The sequence below is a fragment of the Bombina bombina genome, chromosome 1 (assembly GCF_027579735.1).
Source record: "Bombina bombina isolate aBomBom1 chromosome 1, aBomBom1.pri, whole genome shotgun sequence".
Lineage (NCBI taxonomy): Eukaryota > Metazoa > Chordata > Amphibia > Anura > Bombinatoridae > Bombina > Bombina bombina.
Genome location: NC_069499.1, coordinates 206676369 through 206695299, shown reverse-complemented (window position 1 = coordinate 206695299; position 18931 = coordinate 206676369).

Below are 18931 nucleotides of genomic sequence, written 5' to 3'. Positions count from 1 at the left end.
AATGAATTAGATGCACTAGAGGTACTTGGCGTCACTTGTGCGGGCGTTACTGGTTGTGACACTTGGGGAGAGCTAGATGCTAAACCCTCATTTCCTTCTAACTGATAATCATCTATTGCAATATTTTTAAGTGCTAAAATATGCTATTTATAATTTATAGACATATCAGTGCAAGTGCGACACATTCTAAGAGGGGGTTCCACAATGGCTTCTAAACACATAGAACAAGGATTCTCCTTGGTATCAGACATTTTAAACAGGCTAGTAATGTAACAAGCAAGCTTGGAAAACACTTTAATCAAAGTAAATAACACTTTAAACAAAAACAGTACTGTGCCTTTAAGAGAAAAAAAGCTGCACAAACTCTGTAAAACAGTGTAAAAAAGCAGTAAACACACAACGATTTTTTTACAGTAGCATCATAAAGCCTTATTAACTTTGCACAACTATGCAAATAAACAATTAACCCCTTAATGTAAAAACCGGAATGAAAAAACTTCAAAACCGGTAAAATAACGTTCAGCACCTTGCCACAGCTCTGCTGTGACGCCTACCTGCCCTTTAGGAACGATTTGTGGGGAAAAAACCTCTTTACAGCCCTCAAAAAAAGCAGGAATCTCTGGAGAAGTAGCTGGATGCTTCTGAGGTAAATAAACTGTGCAACTGAAAATAGGCCCCACCCACCTCACTCGATGTTATGGGGCCTAAAAAACACCACAGAGTGTTTCTTAAACTAGCCATGTGGGTTAACAACCCTTAAACAAGCCACAAAGATGCCTTAAAGTCCCTCAAAAAAACATTTTATTTGTAACTAAACCAAAAAGTTTTTTCCTATTAGTGTCACCAGTAACTATGAGCCTTTTATGTAAGCTTGGATTCCTCTTTTACTGAATACAGCTTACCTTTCCCTCATGGGGATATTGCCAGCCTTTTCTAGAAATATCACAGTCTGTCTAGAAAAAAATAGACTGAACATACCTTAATGCAGTTTAGCCTGCAAACTGTTCCCCCAACTGAAGTTTTCCTGTACTCTTTAGCCCTTGTGAGAACAGCAGTGGATCTTAGTTACAAAATGCTAAGATCATCATCCTCCTTGCAGAAATCTTCATCCCTTTTCTGCCAGAGAGTAAATAGTACACACCGGTACCATTTAAAATAACAAACTTTTGCTTGAGAAAATAAAAACTTAACATTTTTGTCACCACACTCACCTTCCTAGCAGTAAGCAGGCAGAGAGAATGACTGGGGGGTGGAGCTAAGGGAGGAGCTATATAGACAGCTCTGCTGTGGGTGCTCTCTCTGCCACTTCCTGTAGGGAAGGAGAATATCCCACAAGTATAGATGAATCCGTGGACTCAATACATCTTACAAGAGAAATATATTTTATTCTAAAAAGTAAACAATGTATGTATTCATTGTTTATTAAAGAAATATCATGACTCATTGTGAAGTATTAACATTTCTCTATTAAATGTATTTACAATCCCAACAATGTACATCGATTGTGTGCTAGTGCGTGAAATTATAATGTTGCAACATACGTTTACCACACTATCGGCTAGATTACGAGTTTTGCATTAGAGGCTATGCGGTGCTAACGAGCAGTTTATGCTCACTGCTCACTTACAGACAGTGCTGGTATTACGGGTTTTTACAAACCAGACAAGAAGTGAGCATTGAGCAAAATTTTGCTCCTTAACGCACTCCAATACCAGCGCTGCTTACGTTAGCGGTGAGCTGGTGTAACATGCACGATTTCCCCATAGTAATCAACGGGGAGAGCCGGCTGAAAAAAAGCCTAACACCTGCCAAAAAGCAGCGTAAAACTCCTAAACGCAGCCCCATTGATTCCTATGGGGAAATACATTTTATGTCTACACCTAACACCCTAACATGAACCCCGAGTCTAAACACCACTAATCTTGCACTTATTAACCCCTAATCTTCTGCCCCAGACATCGCCGACACCTACATTATAATTATTAACCCCTAATCTGCCGCTCCGGACACCGCCGCCACCTACATTATACTTATGAACCCCTAATCTGCTGCCCCCAACATCGCCGAACCCTACAATATATGTATTAATCCCTACTCTGCCTCCCCCAATGTCGCCGCCACCTACCTACACTTATTAACCCCTAATCTGCTGCCCCCAACGTCGCCGCCACTATAATAAACATATTAACCCCTAAACCGCCACACTCACGCCTCACAAACATTAGTTAAATATTATTAACCCCTAATCTGCCAGCCCTAACATCGCCGCCACCAACCTACATTTATTAACCCTTAATCTGCCGCCCCCCCAACATCGCCGCCACTATACTAAATGTATTAACCCCTAAACCTAAGTCTAACCCTAACCCTAACACCCCCTAACTTAAATAGAATTAAAAGAAATCGAAATAAAAATTCCTATCATTAGCTACATTATTCCTATTTAAAACTAAATACTTACCTATAAAATAAACCCTAACATAGCTACAATTTAACTAATAGTTACATTGTAGCTATCTTAGGGTTTATTTTTATTTTACAGGCAAGTTTGTATTTATTTTATCTAGGTAGAATAGTTATTAAATAGTTATTAACTATTTAATAACTGCCTAGCTAAAATAAATACAAAGTTACCTGTAAAATAAAGCCTAACCTAAGTTACAATTACACCTAACACTACACTATAATTAAATTAAATAGAGATACTATTAATTCTCTTATAAGAACATGCTGTGAGAGTAATTTCTATTTTTTAGTAACTGCTATTATGTTACATTTAAGATGATCTATCACAGCAGGTTTACAGGTATAGATATATTTATATTATATAATGCAGTAGATACAATTATGAGGTCCACTTGGTAATGATGAATCAATATAAGATACTCCCAGTTATTAGTTTGGTGTTAATATGCAGCGGATGGTCTATATATTTCCTTCAATATAAATATCTCTAACATACTATTGAGGTATCTGCATTGCTGTATATATGGATAATTTGGGCACTGTCCCTTTAAAGACGGTATCTTGTAACAAGTTCTACGCAAACAAGTCTAATTGAAGACATAATTGAAGACATAATTTTTCGATTATTTGCAAAAGTAGAGTAGTGCTATTAGGACATCTGTAGGTGTCCGAGGTAGCGAGTTATATAAATATTAGGGACGCAAAGACATAATTAATTCTGCAGGGCACCTTTGGAGATGAGGTTTTAACAATATGCATATACAGTGAATAGATATCTAATTTGGGAGGACTGGAGTATCAGGTTAAGTTATATTCTACTGTGTAATATTCGTGGACAAAATATGAATCCGCGATTGAGTTTTGGACAATGAGTTTAGTAATATTGAGGTTTTTTGAATGATGTGTGATGTAATAGAGGTGTGTTTGGAAGCATCCAATCAGGATTGAATATTGCCCGTTAAAACAGCACCTCTTACAGACTCACCTGCATATTCCTTGACAAAGGGCGGAGTCCCGAAACATGTGTCAGAACCACTAGACGCCATCACCTGCTGTTATTCTGTGTCAGAGCAACCACAAGATTCAAATGCTTATATCCCGGTATGACATTGAGGTATGGGACCGGAGAGTCTGAAGATTTCCATTTCCACACCGAACGATCATAAGTATCACAGTGGCATGAGAAACAAAGCTCAGGTAACATTGTTACATGTTGGATGCTGCGTTTAACGGCTGGAATAAGTGATACATAAGATTGCCAAAGTTAAAGACACGGGTCGAGCTCTAGACCATGATTTCTAATTATAGAAAGCTAATTATGTGTACTGTGAGTGAAGTTTTATTGTGTGAGGTTGGATCATCATTGGACTAAGATTCCCTCTGTCATAGCCGATCGAGTATTATATGAGCAATTTGATACTAGGACTAAGACACAGCAGCCTAAATTTTGGTGTATCTGTATACATGCAACACATGTGAAATGTGAAAGTACAACAATTATTGCAACCTGTATCTATATATAAAAAGGACTATCATATATATACAGTGTATTCTGTGAATTGCGCAAGCATAAATAACCAATACAACATATATACACTGGTATAAGGACTGTTTCATTATATGAGTTCTTCACTTGAAGGGTGTATTTAAAATCCTTAAAAAGATTTGCACTGTTAAGGCTGAAAGGTCAAGGTATAACAGCCGAATGTTTGTTGCATACGCATACAGGCAGCACACATGTGAAATGTGAAAGTATAACAATTGTTGCAACTTGAATTCTTTGACTACAGGATTGTCATACAAATATACACAGTGTATCTTGTGAACTACACAAGCGTGAACAAATAAATAATCTGTATTGATGGACATAAAGACTGTTATATCACATGAGTTGCATTGTTTAAAATCCTTGGAAGATCTTCACCGCTAAGGCTGAGAGACACTTTTTTCTTTTTTTCTTTTTCTCCTTTTTTTGGTGCAGGTAGTGCCGGTCATCACCCCCTTCGGACGAATTTAGTATTATGAAGTTTGAATAGATGAAGTGTGAAGATATACCTTTTTCTACATGATGAAGTATGAATTTTTTTCTTAGCTCAATTGAGCGGATTCGCATGGTGGTTGAGGTTTGTGTGAATGAGAATGGATGTACATTTTGAATCTTTCAGATTATGAAATTTGGTTTGTTCTGGAGAATATAAAATAAAAATGTATCTAAGATATTTAAGACTCGTTTGCTGGGATTTATTGAAATTATATTTAATAGAGTAAGGGACCAGACTCTATCCTGTGCATGAGCATATTATATGTTAGGTTGGTTTAAAAAGGTAGTGCTGTCACGTGATATTAATAACTATAATTAAATTATTTTCCTCAATTAAATACAATTAAATAAAATTATTTAAAGTACAAAACCAAACACTAAATTACAGAAAATAATAAACAAATTACAAGATTTTTAAACTAATTGCACCTAATCTAATCCCCCTAACAAAATAAATAAGCCCCCCCAAAATAAAAAAAGCCCTACCCTACACTAAATTACAAATAGCCCTTAAAAGGGCCTTTTGCAGGGCATTGCCCCAAAGTAGTCAGCTCTTTTACCTGTAAAAAAATTACTAATCCCCTCCAACATTAAAACCCACCACCCACACAACCAACCCTACTCTAAAACCCACCCAATACCCCCTTAAAAAAACCTAACACTAACCCCTTGAAGATCATCCAACCAGGCCAAAGTCCTCAACGAAGCCAGGAGAAGTCTTCATCCCAGCCAGGGGAAGTGGTCCTCCAGATGGGCAGAAGTCTTCATCCAGACGGCATCTTCTATCTTCTTCCATCAGGTGCAGAGCGGGTCCATCTTCAAGACATCCGATGCGGAGCATCATCTTCATCTGATGGCTAAGACTGAATGAAGGTTCCTTTAAATGACGTCATCCAAGATGGCGTCCCTTCAATTCAAATAGGCTGATAGAATTCTATCAGCCAATCGGAATTAAGGTAGAAAAAATCCTATTGGCTGAGGCAATCAGCCAATAGGATTGAAGTTCAAACCTATTGGCTGATCCAATCAGCGAATAGGATTGAGCTGGCATTCTATTGGCTGTTCCAATCAGCCAATATAATACGAGCTCAATCCTATTGGCTGATTGCATTAGCCGATAAGATTTTTTCTACTTTAATTCAGATTGGCTGATAGAATTCTATCAGCCAATTGGAATTGAAGGGACGCCATCTTGGATGACATCATTAATGGAACCTTCATTCAGTCTTAGCCATCGGATGAATAGGATGCTCTGCATCGGATGTCTTGAAGATGGACCCGTTCCGTGCCGGATGGATGAAGATAGAAGATGCTGTCTGGATGAAGACTTCTGCCCGTCTGGAGGACCACTTTGCCCGGCTTGGATGAAGGCATCTTCCCGGCATTGCTGAGGACTTCGGCCAGGTTAGATGAAGACTTCTCCCGGTAAGGTGATCTTCAAGGGGTTAGTGTTAGGTTTTTTAAGGGGGTATTGGGTGGGTTTTAGAGTAGGGTTGGTTGTGTGGGTGGTGGGTTTTAATGTTGGGGGGATTTGTAATTTTTTTTACAGGTAAAAGAGCTGATTTTAGTGTAGGGTAGGGCTTTTCTTTTTTTGGGAGGGCTTTTTTATTTTGTTAGGGGGATTAGATTAGGTGTAATTAGTTTAAAAATCTTGTAATTTCTTTATAATTTTCTGTAATTTAGTGTTTGTTTTTGTACTTTAGATAATTTTATTTAATTGTATGTAATTGTATTAAATTTAGGGAAATAATTTAATTATAGTGTAGTGTTAGGTGTAATTGTAACTTAGGTTAGGCTTTATTTTACAGGTAACTTTGTATTTATTTTAGCTAGGTAGTTATTAAATAGTTAATAACTATTTAATAACTATTGTACCTAGTTAAAATACATACAAACTTGCCTGTAAAATAAAACCTATTAGTTATATTGTAGCTATCTTAGGGTTTATATTATAGGTATTTATTTTTAAATAGGTATTATTTAGTTAATTATAGGAATTTTATTTAGATTTATTTTAATTATATTTAAGTTAGGGGGTGTTAGGGTTAGACTTAGATTTAGGGATTAATAGCTTTAGTATAGTGGCAGCGACGTTGGGGGCAGCAGATTAGGGGTTAATAAATGTAGGTAAGTGTCGACGATGTTAGGGACGGCAGATTATAGGTTAATAATATTTAATTAATGTTTGTGAGGCAGTAGTGCGACGGTTTAAGGGTTAATATGTTTATTATAGTGGCGGCGATGTCTGGTTTGGCAGATTAGGGGTTAAAATGTTTTATATTTTATTTTAAAATCAACATTTGTTCAATATTATTTTCTGATCCAGATTGAGAATACAGTTTTAAACAACATTAAAATATTATTTTATGATCCAGATAGAGAATACAGTTTTAAACAACATTAATATTTACCTCTATCTATTTAGCTTAATTCTTTAGATATCCTTTACAGAAGAAATAGCAATGTACATGGATGAGCCAATCAGACAAGGCATCTCTGTGCAGCCATTAATCAGCAGCTACTGAGCATATCTAGATATGTTTTTAAAATATATCAAAAGAATGAAGGTAATTAGATAATAGAAGTACATTTGACTGTTTAAAATTATATTTTCAATATGAATCAGGGAAGAAACATTTTTGGATTAATGTCCCTTTAATTAGCTGATATGCAGTATTTAAATTTATCTAAAGACATCTGTCTAAACATTGTAAATATGCATTGTTGTCCACCCACAAATAAGTAGATATTTCCCAGTAATGCTTTGCTGATCATAAGCCTATGCATCTCGTTTGTGCAAATTTAGGATAACATGAGAATAAACCATATGGGATTATTAAAGTCCATTTATTTTTTAAGATTAATATCTGCTATGTCTGAATCATGGAAGATTAGATTCTTTTGTAATTTCCCTTTCAATAAAAATTAAATAAGCCATCACAAGCTCTAAACTAAAAATAAGTTTATATTTTAAATATGCAGTCATGTGTGAATATGAAAAATATATTTAAATATATGATTTTATATGCATATAAAAGGGACAGTAAACCAAAAAGATATTTACTTTAATACACTACTAATTATTGTATGTTCAATCCTGTTATATGAATATACATTTGACCTGTGTGAGAACCTTGTTTGTAAAATGTCCACTTATCTCCATCCTTTCATGGAGCTTTTAAATGATTCAGTGCAGACTCTTAAAGGGACAGTATACTATAATATTTTGATAAATCAATGTGTTTAAAATTCTTTATCATTTTATTATCAGCAGAGTCTATAATGCATGAAATTAAATTGTTCATGTTGGTCTATGAATTATTATTGGGAAGCGAAAACCACAAATATGTGCATTAGCTTGGATAGCTAGTCTGATCTCCTAACTCCTAACTTTATCACATTTTTAGACATATACATAATTATTATATCTGGCAAACAATCAACATAAAACATTTTTAATTTGTATTACCTTATGTATTGTATGCCCCACTGTGAGTGAAATATCTTACAATGACTGTATTTATCCAGCTTTGCCTTACGGACAAAATCATTAGGAATGGGTGGAGATAACATTTGAGAAATAAACTAAATTAAAATCAAGGGTCACAGAAATACTTATAGAAATTTGATATACTCCAACAGGTAAAGAGTATAATTGTGAGAAATTATATTTTGATATATCTATAGTTAACTGACCCTTCAAATGACTCCACTGGGGTGAAAGTCATCAATATGGCATACAATAACTAGCTTGGTATAAATGTGAAATTAATTTACGTTTTCTTTAAAGATAATTTAATCTACCTAGATTACCTTTCAAATAATGAAACCATAATACATAACCTATATTTATTTTAAGAATGTTTTTTGGTACCTAAGAAAGATTAGAGATATTAGAATGTAAATATAACATTAAACTAAACTGTCACTTTAATGTAACAAGTTAAACACTTTAATTTCTTAAAAGTGAAATGAGCAAAGTTGTTATGTATAATTTATACTGCATATCCTCGTCATAAACATTTTATGATTTTGACATCTCTAAATCACACAACCAAATCATAGATGGCTGTGTCTAACTCCAACTTAACTTTTGTAAGATACTTGACTTAAACATTATCTGGTTAAGCTGTGTTGATATTTTTTTCATTCAATAAATTAATCAAAATTAGTACATTTGAAATCAGGCATGTGCTTGTAAAATAAATACTTTAACAATCATGGGACTAATATTTTGTTTACATGTCAGAATATTAGATGGATGTATTTCTTATTATCTTACTGGGATAGAGATATGTATCAAATAATATGTATTTCAATAAATAAAATATAAAAATATAGTATGTAAAGAAATTTATTTAAAAAAAATATATTCAATATTAATTTTTTTAATGAAAATCTGAGAAAGAAAGAAAAAAAATTAAAAACATTAATCAATTAGGTTATTTAATGAACACATGACTAACAAAATATTCAGTAAATATAATAATTGTAAATTCATCTTCTGTCTATGCTCTAACATGTATTGTTTGTCTTGATATTAAAGACAGGTTTAGACTGGAGATCTATATCTATCCATCTATCCACAAATAATTTGAAATTATTCACATTAAATTGTCTAATCAAGAGTTGACAAATATTAGTATTTAAAATTAGACAAAATAATGCATAATATAAAATTTTGAAGAAAATAAAAAAAATATTCTATTGTTTGAGGGACAAAATTGAATATAATATTTCATGTCCCTTCAAATAATAATATACCTAAATGTCAACTATAAAATGTATTCCTTTATCTGTCTGATTGCTCACAATCTGAGTCCTCTCTAGCACAAAGTAGGGCTAATTTTAAAATTTATTAATTTATTCTAAAATAGGACATGTATATATTATGAATTATTTGAACATTATTCCTCCTATGATTCTTAAATAGCATGCATTGTGCAAACTAACCTGGATGTATGGTCTTTGAAAGGCAATTCTATTCAAAATATCAGTTTATCTTCATTATGTGTGCTATTAATCATTTTCAAAATAGAGTATTGTGAAATACCATCTAAAAAAAAAAATATATATGAAGCATAAGTATCTCCCATAGGATGCATCCTGTATCCCCAGTCTTGTTCCAGAAAATTGTGCCCGCTTACCATGTGAACGTGTCTTTGTATGTTTTTCAAAGTCAGCACAGTTGAAAGACAATGCCACATATATGATCACATTGTTATTCTTCACTTTAAGTCAGGGATTCTTCACTTTCAGTCTTGGATTCTTCACTTTTAGTCTGGGATTCTTCATTTTCAGTATGTAGATGAAGTCATCTCCCTAATGGAAAATAAAGTGTAAAGAAAATCATTAATAAAAATGTGTGACTTGGTTATGCATCCCCCCTAAGCATTTCCTAAACTATTTAGATCAATAGCTTAATAAGCGTATGTAGCGTCTTTTGTGTTATGTTCTATCAATCAAGTGTGAAGTTGAGTCATATACATTGTGCAGACTTAACCTCTGATGTATGACTTTAGCAATACTATGTGCTTCAGAGTATCCCCTTCTGACTATCTAAAAATTTAATAATGTATAAACTAAATAATACATTTAAAATGGTATGCCATAAAATGGATCATTGTGCAAAATCCCCCCCCCAAGCCATACATTGTGTATACTTACCATCTGATGTTGTCTTTGAAAATCAGGTGGCAAAGTCATTACAGGAGCCATTGCCAGAATCATCTGATGAAGTTGTCTCTGACATTGAGCCCCTCGTCCCGAAATAGCTCCTCTAGAACTGGGTTGTCCTCCTCATCTTGGAGGAGGGCTCAGGGGTCCTGGACAGCCTGCAGCATATCAGCCGACTGAGCTATGTTATGAATGACACTGCAGGCTATAACAATCTGCGCCACCTTCCTAGGGCTGTATTAGAGGGCTCCTCCAGACATGTGCAGACATCTTAAGCGCATTTTGAGGAACCCAAACATCCGCTCCACTACAGCCCTAGTCCGCTTGTGCACCCGATTGTAGGACTCCTGGGCCTCGTCTGCAGGGTTACGCAATGGCATAATGAGCCAAGGCCGGCTCATGTAACCAGAATCACCTATAAATAATGAACATAACAAAATGTCAAATATTACAAATATCATAAAAATTATTATATTAAAATAAAAAAGAAATGGTTAAATCGCATCCTATAGCTGCACATTTAAGCTAGAACATGCTACATATCTGTTTGGAGCTAAAACTAGACATTTGCTGAAAGAGAAATACATGGTTAACTCGCATCCTATAGCTGCACATTTAAGCTAGGACATGCAACATATGCATTTTCACATAAACTAGACATTTGCTGAAAGGGAAAGAAATGTTTAAATTGTATCCTATAGCTGCACATTTAAGCTAGGACATGCTACATAGCTGTTTGGAGCTAAAACTAGACATTTTCTAAAAGAGAAATACATGGTTAACTCGCATCCTATAGCTGCACATTTAAGCTAGGACATGCTACATATGCGTTTTTTGCATAAACTAGACATTTGCTGAAAGAGACAAATAAATGGTTAAAGCACATCCTATAGCTGCACATTTAAGCTAGGAAATGCTACATATCTGTTTGGAGCTAAAACTAGACATTTGCTGAAAGAGAAATACATGGTTAAATCACATCCTATAGCTGCACATTTTGCACATTACACAAACACAACTATTTTTGAACATTACAGTGGCAATTGTCTAAATTCTGAACCATGCTGGGCACAAGTACTCACCAACGAGGCACACATCGGGAAACTGTCTGCCCTCAAACTGCTGCCACAGTGGTGACTGCCTGAGGATACGGGCATCATGACAAGCCCCGTCGAAATTCACACACACATTCATAATCCGCATCCGTGCATCACAAACGAACTGCACGTTGAGACTATGAAAGTGTTTGTGATTTCGGAAGGGCTGGCCATCTGATGGAGCATGCAGCGCAATGTGGGTGTAATCTATTGCTCCCAACACATTGTGCATTCAAGCTATTGCAAGGAATTCCCTCTTCAGGCTCCTCCAATAGCCATCATTTTGAGGGAATCCTATGTAAAGCTTACAATCTCGTACCATGGTGTCCAGAAAATTGTAAAAAAACAAAGAGAAGGTACCCTGAGAAAGCCCATGCATGTACCCCTCTCCAGATTGAAAACTTCCGGAGGCCAGGGCGTGTATGCAACTTAGCATCTTGGTCATGCCAGGGATTGCAGTCCACATATGTTTATGTGGCTCCAGATGAGATTTAAGTACTTTGTAAAGGCCCATGAGTTGCTCTCGATTGAGCTTATACTTGTCATAAACCTCGAAGTCGCTCATGTTATTCAAGGGGGGCTCATCCTGTGAACAGGAGGACCTCTAATCAGATGAGCCCTACATCTCTCTTGGAGACGCCGAGCATGCCTGGTTCTGTTGTACACAATATGTGCAACTGCACCAACTAACTGGGGATCATCCATATTGGCCAAGCCAAGCAGCATAAAGCTAAACAGCAGAGCAAACACACAATGGGTAACAAGGTATGCAAAACACAAAAGCGATTTGATACAATGTCGATCACAAGGGACGCTTTAGCCATGTTGTTTGGGGGATTTATAGTGCAATATGTCCAATGGTAGCGTGTTCGTAATGATTGCTGATTGTATACACTTGATTGTATCTGAGCGGCGCAAATGCTTTCAAAGTGGGTGGATTTTCTTGTGTTTGATTAAATTTATTTTCCCATCAATGAATCGAAATGTGAAAGTGTAAAATGTAATATATACAGTGCACCTTGGTAATGTTTGCTCATATGCGCAATAAATACTTATTAAACTCGATCTTATATTAAAACCACACGTCCACGCTAACATGATTGAAAGTGCATACTTGTGTATAATGTGTGCATAGACATGGCATAGAATCTGATTGATCAATGTTGCTGCAATATTGTTGACAAACGATAAAGTAACGTCTGACATCTACAATATTCTATATATAAGTGATTGGCAAGATGTCAATATTTTACGTGTCCCATTGAAATCGCAATAATAATGAATATCTTCCAACCCTCTCGTCTACGTATATGTAGTATTGAGTGAGAAACTGCTGAAAGGGGCAGTACAGTCCCAATGCTGTAATCTGGTGTAATATGGTTGAAGCTTAGAATGATGTCATCATATTAGCAACATGCCTGTCTAGCTTCCAAATCTTCATTCTCTTGTTGTATTTTGCAACATTCTTATTGTGTGATGATTAAAAATATAAATGTGTGCTTTGTTGTTGTGTGATGTGTGTTATTCACATATACGTATATATGGTGATTCTCTCCCATGTATGCTGATTTATATAAAGCGTTATAGCATTGTTGTTCCTTCCAAAAAAGTGACAACTATAATATTTTCTAATATGTTATTATTGTACGTAATTCCTAATGGTATATTATGAGTGAATTGTGATGTTAAAGGGACACTAAATCCATAATTGATCTTTCATGATTTCGAGAGAGAATCCAATGTTAAACAACCTTCCATGTAGTTGTATGATGTAAATGTGTTCAATGTTTATATCTGTTTTTTTAATGAATATCAATGCACATGTATGAGTCAATAACAAAAGGCATGTATGTGCATCCATCAATTATCATCTGGTGAGCCTATCTAGATATGCTGTTCATCCAAGCATATGAAATGCTATAATAGACGTAAATGAGACGTGTTTACAATTGGCTACTGTTTGTGAATAATGAAATCTTCCAAAATATTTTTTCTGTCCGTTTAAATATGATTTAATTTTGGAAACCGATTTCGTATTGGTGATGATAGAATTGATGTTGATTTATAGTTGATGTAATGTAATTTTGTAAAGGAATTTGATGTTGTAGTTATGTTCACACAAGTAAAACCCATAACTCCGTAGGGAAATAGTAATTTCTTGATCTATTTGTCATAGCGGGACCAACGCAAGAATGAATGAATTAGCTCCACAATTCTAACGCTGGTATTACCAGTTTTAAAGTCTAAATATTTTGCGTGTGTTAGGTAAATCTTCCGGTCGCGTGCACAAGCACGTATTTCCCATAGAAGTCAATGGAGGAGAGAAATTTCAAGAGAAATAAAATCCAACACTTGTGTTGAGAGTAAAGTCAGTGACGTCATGTGTTTCTGTAAAAAAGTAGCTAAATTATGTTAATTTAATAATAAACTAATGTTTTGTGTACATAATATGCTGTGTATTGTTTGTATGTATCGATTTGTGTATATATGTGATAATATTTGTATTTAGATGTAGCTAGATGAGTGTATGTTCATGTATGTCTATGTAAGTCAATGTAAAATGGATTTGTGTGCATTTTTTTTTTTTTCAAACACTCAAGATGTCGTAACTTTCATCCGTTATATTTTGACATGAAAATTTTTAATTTAAAAATGAAATATTGTAGAGTGTTTGTATGAGTCTAGGTGTACTTTGTGTAATGTTTTTGAGGTGATTTGTGGATGTTTTTGTTATCGATATATCATTAACTACTGGGTCTGGGTAAGCTTTAGGTATTTGAGCGTAGATGTGGATATTTGTGGCGCAACGGAAACTTGTAATAGCAGCATTAGGGAAAATGAAGCGTTATGGCCCATAACGATGATATTTGAGTCACAACGCCCAACTCGTAATCTATCTGTCAGTTTGGAATAATGATATATAAAATTAGTAACAAACAATACTATTTTATGTGATGAATGTACATTTTTGTGTGTTAAGGATTTTGAAGATGTTAACACAATCAATAAAGTGATTAATCCCCAAGGCAGTGCAATAAATTAGGATTAGTTTTAATTAGACATGTGCATAGTTATTAAATGAATGCTATTTTTAATGAAATATTCTTTATTCATTTTATTTAAATGAATATAATAAACAAACTTGTTTTTTAACAATTAAACAAATTAAAGAATAATATCCAAATAATAAATTTGTTAAATATGAGTTTATTCGTTTAATCTTTTTTCTTTGACAATTCACATGGTAAACTCCCCGCTACACTAATTAACCCCTAAACTGCTGCAACACCTGCTACACTAAACCACCAAACTCTTCATCACAAGAACTCGCTACACTGTATTAACTCCCTAAGACCTAAACCTACACTACTTAACTCCTATAAAGCCACAACAACAAACTCAATAAATCCCCTACTCTTTTAACCCCTAAACTGCCACAACCCCATCACAATTAAACCCTACACAATTAACCCTTAAACTGCCCTAACCCCTATCGCAAAAAAAAAAAAAGAAAATACTCTGCTAACCCCTAAACGGCTACAACCCCCATTGCAATAAAACCCCCTTCTCTATTAGCCCCTAAACTGCCACAACAACAAACTCAATAAATTCCCTACTCTTTTAACCCCTAAACTGCCACAACCCATCACAATAAAAACCTACACAATTAACCCTTAAACTGCCAGAACCCCCATCACCATAAAACCCCATACTCTATTTACCTCTAAACCACCCTAACCCCTATCGCAATAAAAAAAGAAAATACTCTGCTAACCCCTAAATGGTTACATCCCCCATTGCAATAAAAAAAACCTTCTCTATTAACCCCTAAACCACCACAATCACCACTGCAATAAGCACCCTATAAAACAGCCCTAAAAAACCCTATCCTAAAGCTCTAGTAACCCCCCAAAAAATCTCCCCTAAAAACACCTAGCGTAAAACTAAAAGAAACCCTATACTAAAAATTTAAAATACCTAGAATCCCAAGTTTTACTTACCATCTTAAATCCAGCTCATTAGGGGTAGCAGGGGGTCCATGGCGGCGGTCATCTTATTCACTTCAGTCTTCTCTAGTGGTGGTCTTCATCTTCTCCGGCAGTCCTCTGGGGTGATCCTCTCTGGCATCTTCTTCTTCCATCTGATGCTTCATCCTCTTCTGTCTGATCCCTCTTCATGCTGTCCTTGCAGCGCACTGACGTTTGTTTGCCAGTTTTCCCATTTTATAGGGGTGTGTTGACATTTATATTGGCTGATTTTTCAAATCAAAATCAAATCAGGCAAAAGAAAAAGCTTTTTTTTTTTGCTGGTGCACATGTCTAGTTTTAATCCTGTTTTAAATCAGTGTAACAATTTGTAGTGTCATCATTTTTACATATTTACACTTCTATATATAGACAAAACCAGAGCTTTATTGCCTTATATAAAATATATGTGGTTACATGTAATGATGAAACATTTAACATATATTTTCTATCACACATGAATTCCCCATACCCCTTACGCAACCAAGTACATAACAGTTCAACTTAGAAAGAAGTTTCTCTTACATATGTATATTGTTAAAGAGGCAGTATACACCAATTTTCATTTAACTCCATGTAGTAGAAACTACTATAAAAAAGAATATGCACAGATACTGATTTAAAAATTCAGTGTAAAACCTTTTAAAAATGTACTTAGAAGCTCCTAATTTAACACTGTTAATGAGATAAGCCTGGAACACCCACTGAAAGGGGCTGATAGCAGAACCTCCCCCTCCTATGCATATGAAAAGACCCAATATACAAACAGAAGCAGTCTGAAGTCAGTATACATCAGTATACCTCTAAAACATTGGGGTTTGGTTAGGAGTCTGAAAATCAGCACAATGTTATTTAAAAATAAGCAAAACTATACATTTTAACAAAAACACTCCCAGATAAGCTATATAAATAGATCATCTACAAAACATTTATGCAAAGAAAAATCTAGTGTATAATGTCCCTTTCAAACATGTTCAGTGGTCCCCTGATTAGAAATGAAAGTATTGTTTCAAGCTGTGAAAAAGGTTTAAAATCGCTTTTTTGTAATTGATGCTAAGGATTCAAACACTACTAATAACGAGCTCTGTGTTATTTTGAGCCCATTCTCGCACAAACAGCAATGCACATTATTGCACAACAGTAAAGATTTGTAATGCATCTGACACATAAATAGCACGCCCTATACTTTCAATGGGTATTTAGTAGTACCAAGCTCAATGTGCTCGTAGTACAAGTTATTGATTAAAGGGACACTCAAGTCAAAATTAAACTTTAATGATCCAGCTAGAGAAGGCAATTTTAAACAACTTTACAATTTATTTCCATTAACAAAATGTGCACAGTATTTTTATATTTACACTTTTTGAGTCAACAGCTCCTACTGAGCATGTGCAATAATCCACAGTATATACATATATGCATTTGTGATTGGCTGATGGCTGTCACATGAAACAGTGGGAGTGGAAATAGACATAATTTTGAAATTTGTCAGAGCAAAAACTACTACTTGAAGTTCAGACTAAGTGCTATCACATTGTCTTGTTATCATGCATTTGTTGATTATACATATCTACTGTATTTACTGGTCCTTTAAGTGTTGACCACAATCCAAATACAGCCTTTGCATTTAGTGCTCTTGAAAAGCTGGTATTAACTATTGTCACTTCCTTTTCAAAAACATGAAAGGTACATAGCAAAGAAACCTCTACTTGAGCAGATTATTTTCCCTCCTTCAAGCTTAGTGCTCAAGCATACATTTTATTGCAGGCTTTGAGAGAAAGAATACATCAGCGCTCTCTGACATAAATATTGTAGAGAACATTATACTACTGCATGTACAATATATAATTTAACATGGTCTTATAATACAGGTAGAAAACCCTTTATCTAAACTGCTTGGGGCCAGAAAAGGTTTGGATTTGGGAATATTTGCATTTGGAAAATGTAACAGTTGGGAGAGGGGATGGAACCAAGTATAAACATCAATATCTTATGGCATTTAGGCAATATTTACATGTCATAATACAGCTTATACATGTAAGCTAAAGTTAGGTTTATATAAATTGTAATACTTTTGTATACATAGTACCCTCAGAAATATAGTACAGTATTGTAATCAGAAAGGTAATATTTGTTGTTTTAAATAAATATAACACAAAAACCAAACCAAGGACACAGGCAGAGAAGATTGTGACTTACATGCTTACAGGTGGGGGAAAACTAGCATCTTTTAAAAAGATATTAATTAAAAAGTTTGGATTTCAGAATTAGTTAGGAATTTGGAATCCGGATTTGGGGGATTTATAATACCAGTAGAAAAATACAAGCAATATTGAGCTCCAGGGATGTTTACACTTCATACTGCTTGTATTTTTTTTTCTGTTTGCAATCTTGCCCTAAAATGTTTTTAATTCATTTTTTAAGATAATGGATAAAAACCATATGAATGATGTATGGTCATTTTGTACCTTTAAAATTAACTTTATAGCATAAGCTGTGTCTTAAAAAAGTTATTTTCTGCCTTTTTTTTTTACCTCTGAAATAAGTAGCTTGTTCACACTCCTGGTAAACCTCTAATAATGTAGACAGACTCAGATCAGTGCACTGCATGATGCTTGCTTACCTACTGTTTGCATTGGTTGTACAGAGCAATTACAGCTGCATATGCTACAAGACTGACATTGTGGACTGTTCAAAAGGTGTCAGTCCTGGAGGTAAAAAAAAAAATCAACATTGCTATAGCATTTATTATACAAAATTGCTCATGTTATGTTAAGAGAATTTTTACTTTTAAATAATTACAATATAAAATATATTAATAATATATTATAATACTAAATTATCATGACATATATATATATATATATATATATATATATATATATATATATATATATATATATATATATATATATATATATATATATATATATATATATATATATATATAAATATAAGGAAAAAGAAGAGAAGGGAAAAATGGGAAACCAGACGTGGCTCCTTGCTCAGTGTGCTTAGAGGAATGTGGCTACACCTCACTGATGAGGCCCAATGAAGGCCGAAACGATCGTCTGTGGTTGCTGTGTTCCTTGCCTGGTATTTCAGCACTGGACTGACCATAATAGGCGGGATAAGACTGATATTACAGGAAAGTTCTACTCTGTAAAAAGCATTACTGGGCTAAAAGAAGCTGCACCCAGGTGGTAAATCGCAATAGAACAGGCGAAAAATAGTATTGAGCCAGTTGTTCAGTTGTTCATTCCTGTGACTGTGCTTCTCTCTGTGTATATATATATATATATATATATATATATATATATATATATATATATATATATATATATATATATATATATATATATATATATATATATATATAATATTTAAAGTTATATAGAGAAAGTGTATTTTAAATCAAACACAGAATTTCTGTAGTATAGATAATTGGAACATGTGAGCATAATAAAAAAGTACCTTTTGGCAAATATTCTCACAAAATATGAATAATGAATGGTATATATTAAAAATGTCTTTTATTCAAAATCCCAAATAAAATTATTTTTGAACTTTTCCAGCTAAGGGTGAATCATCTTGAATCTGAAACACAGTCATTAATTCTCACAAGC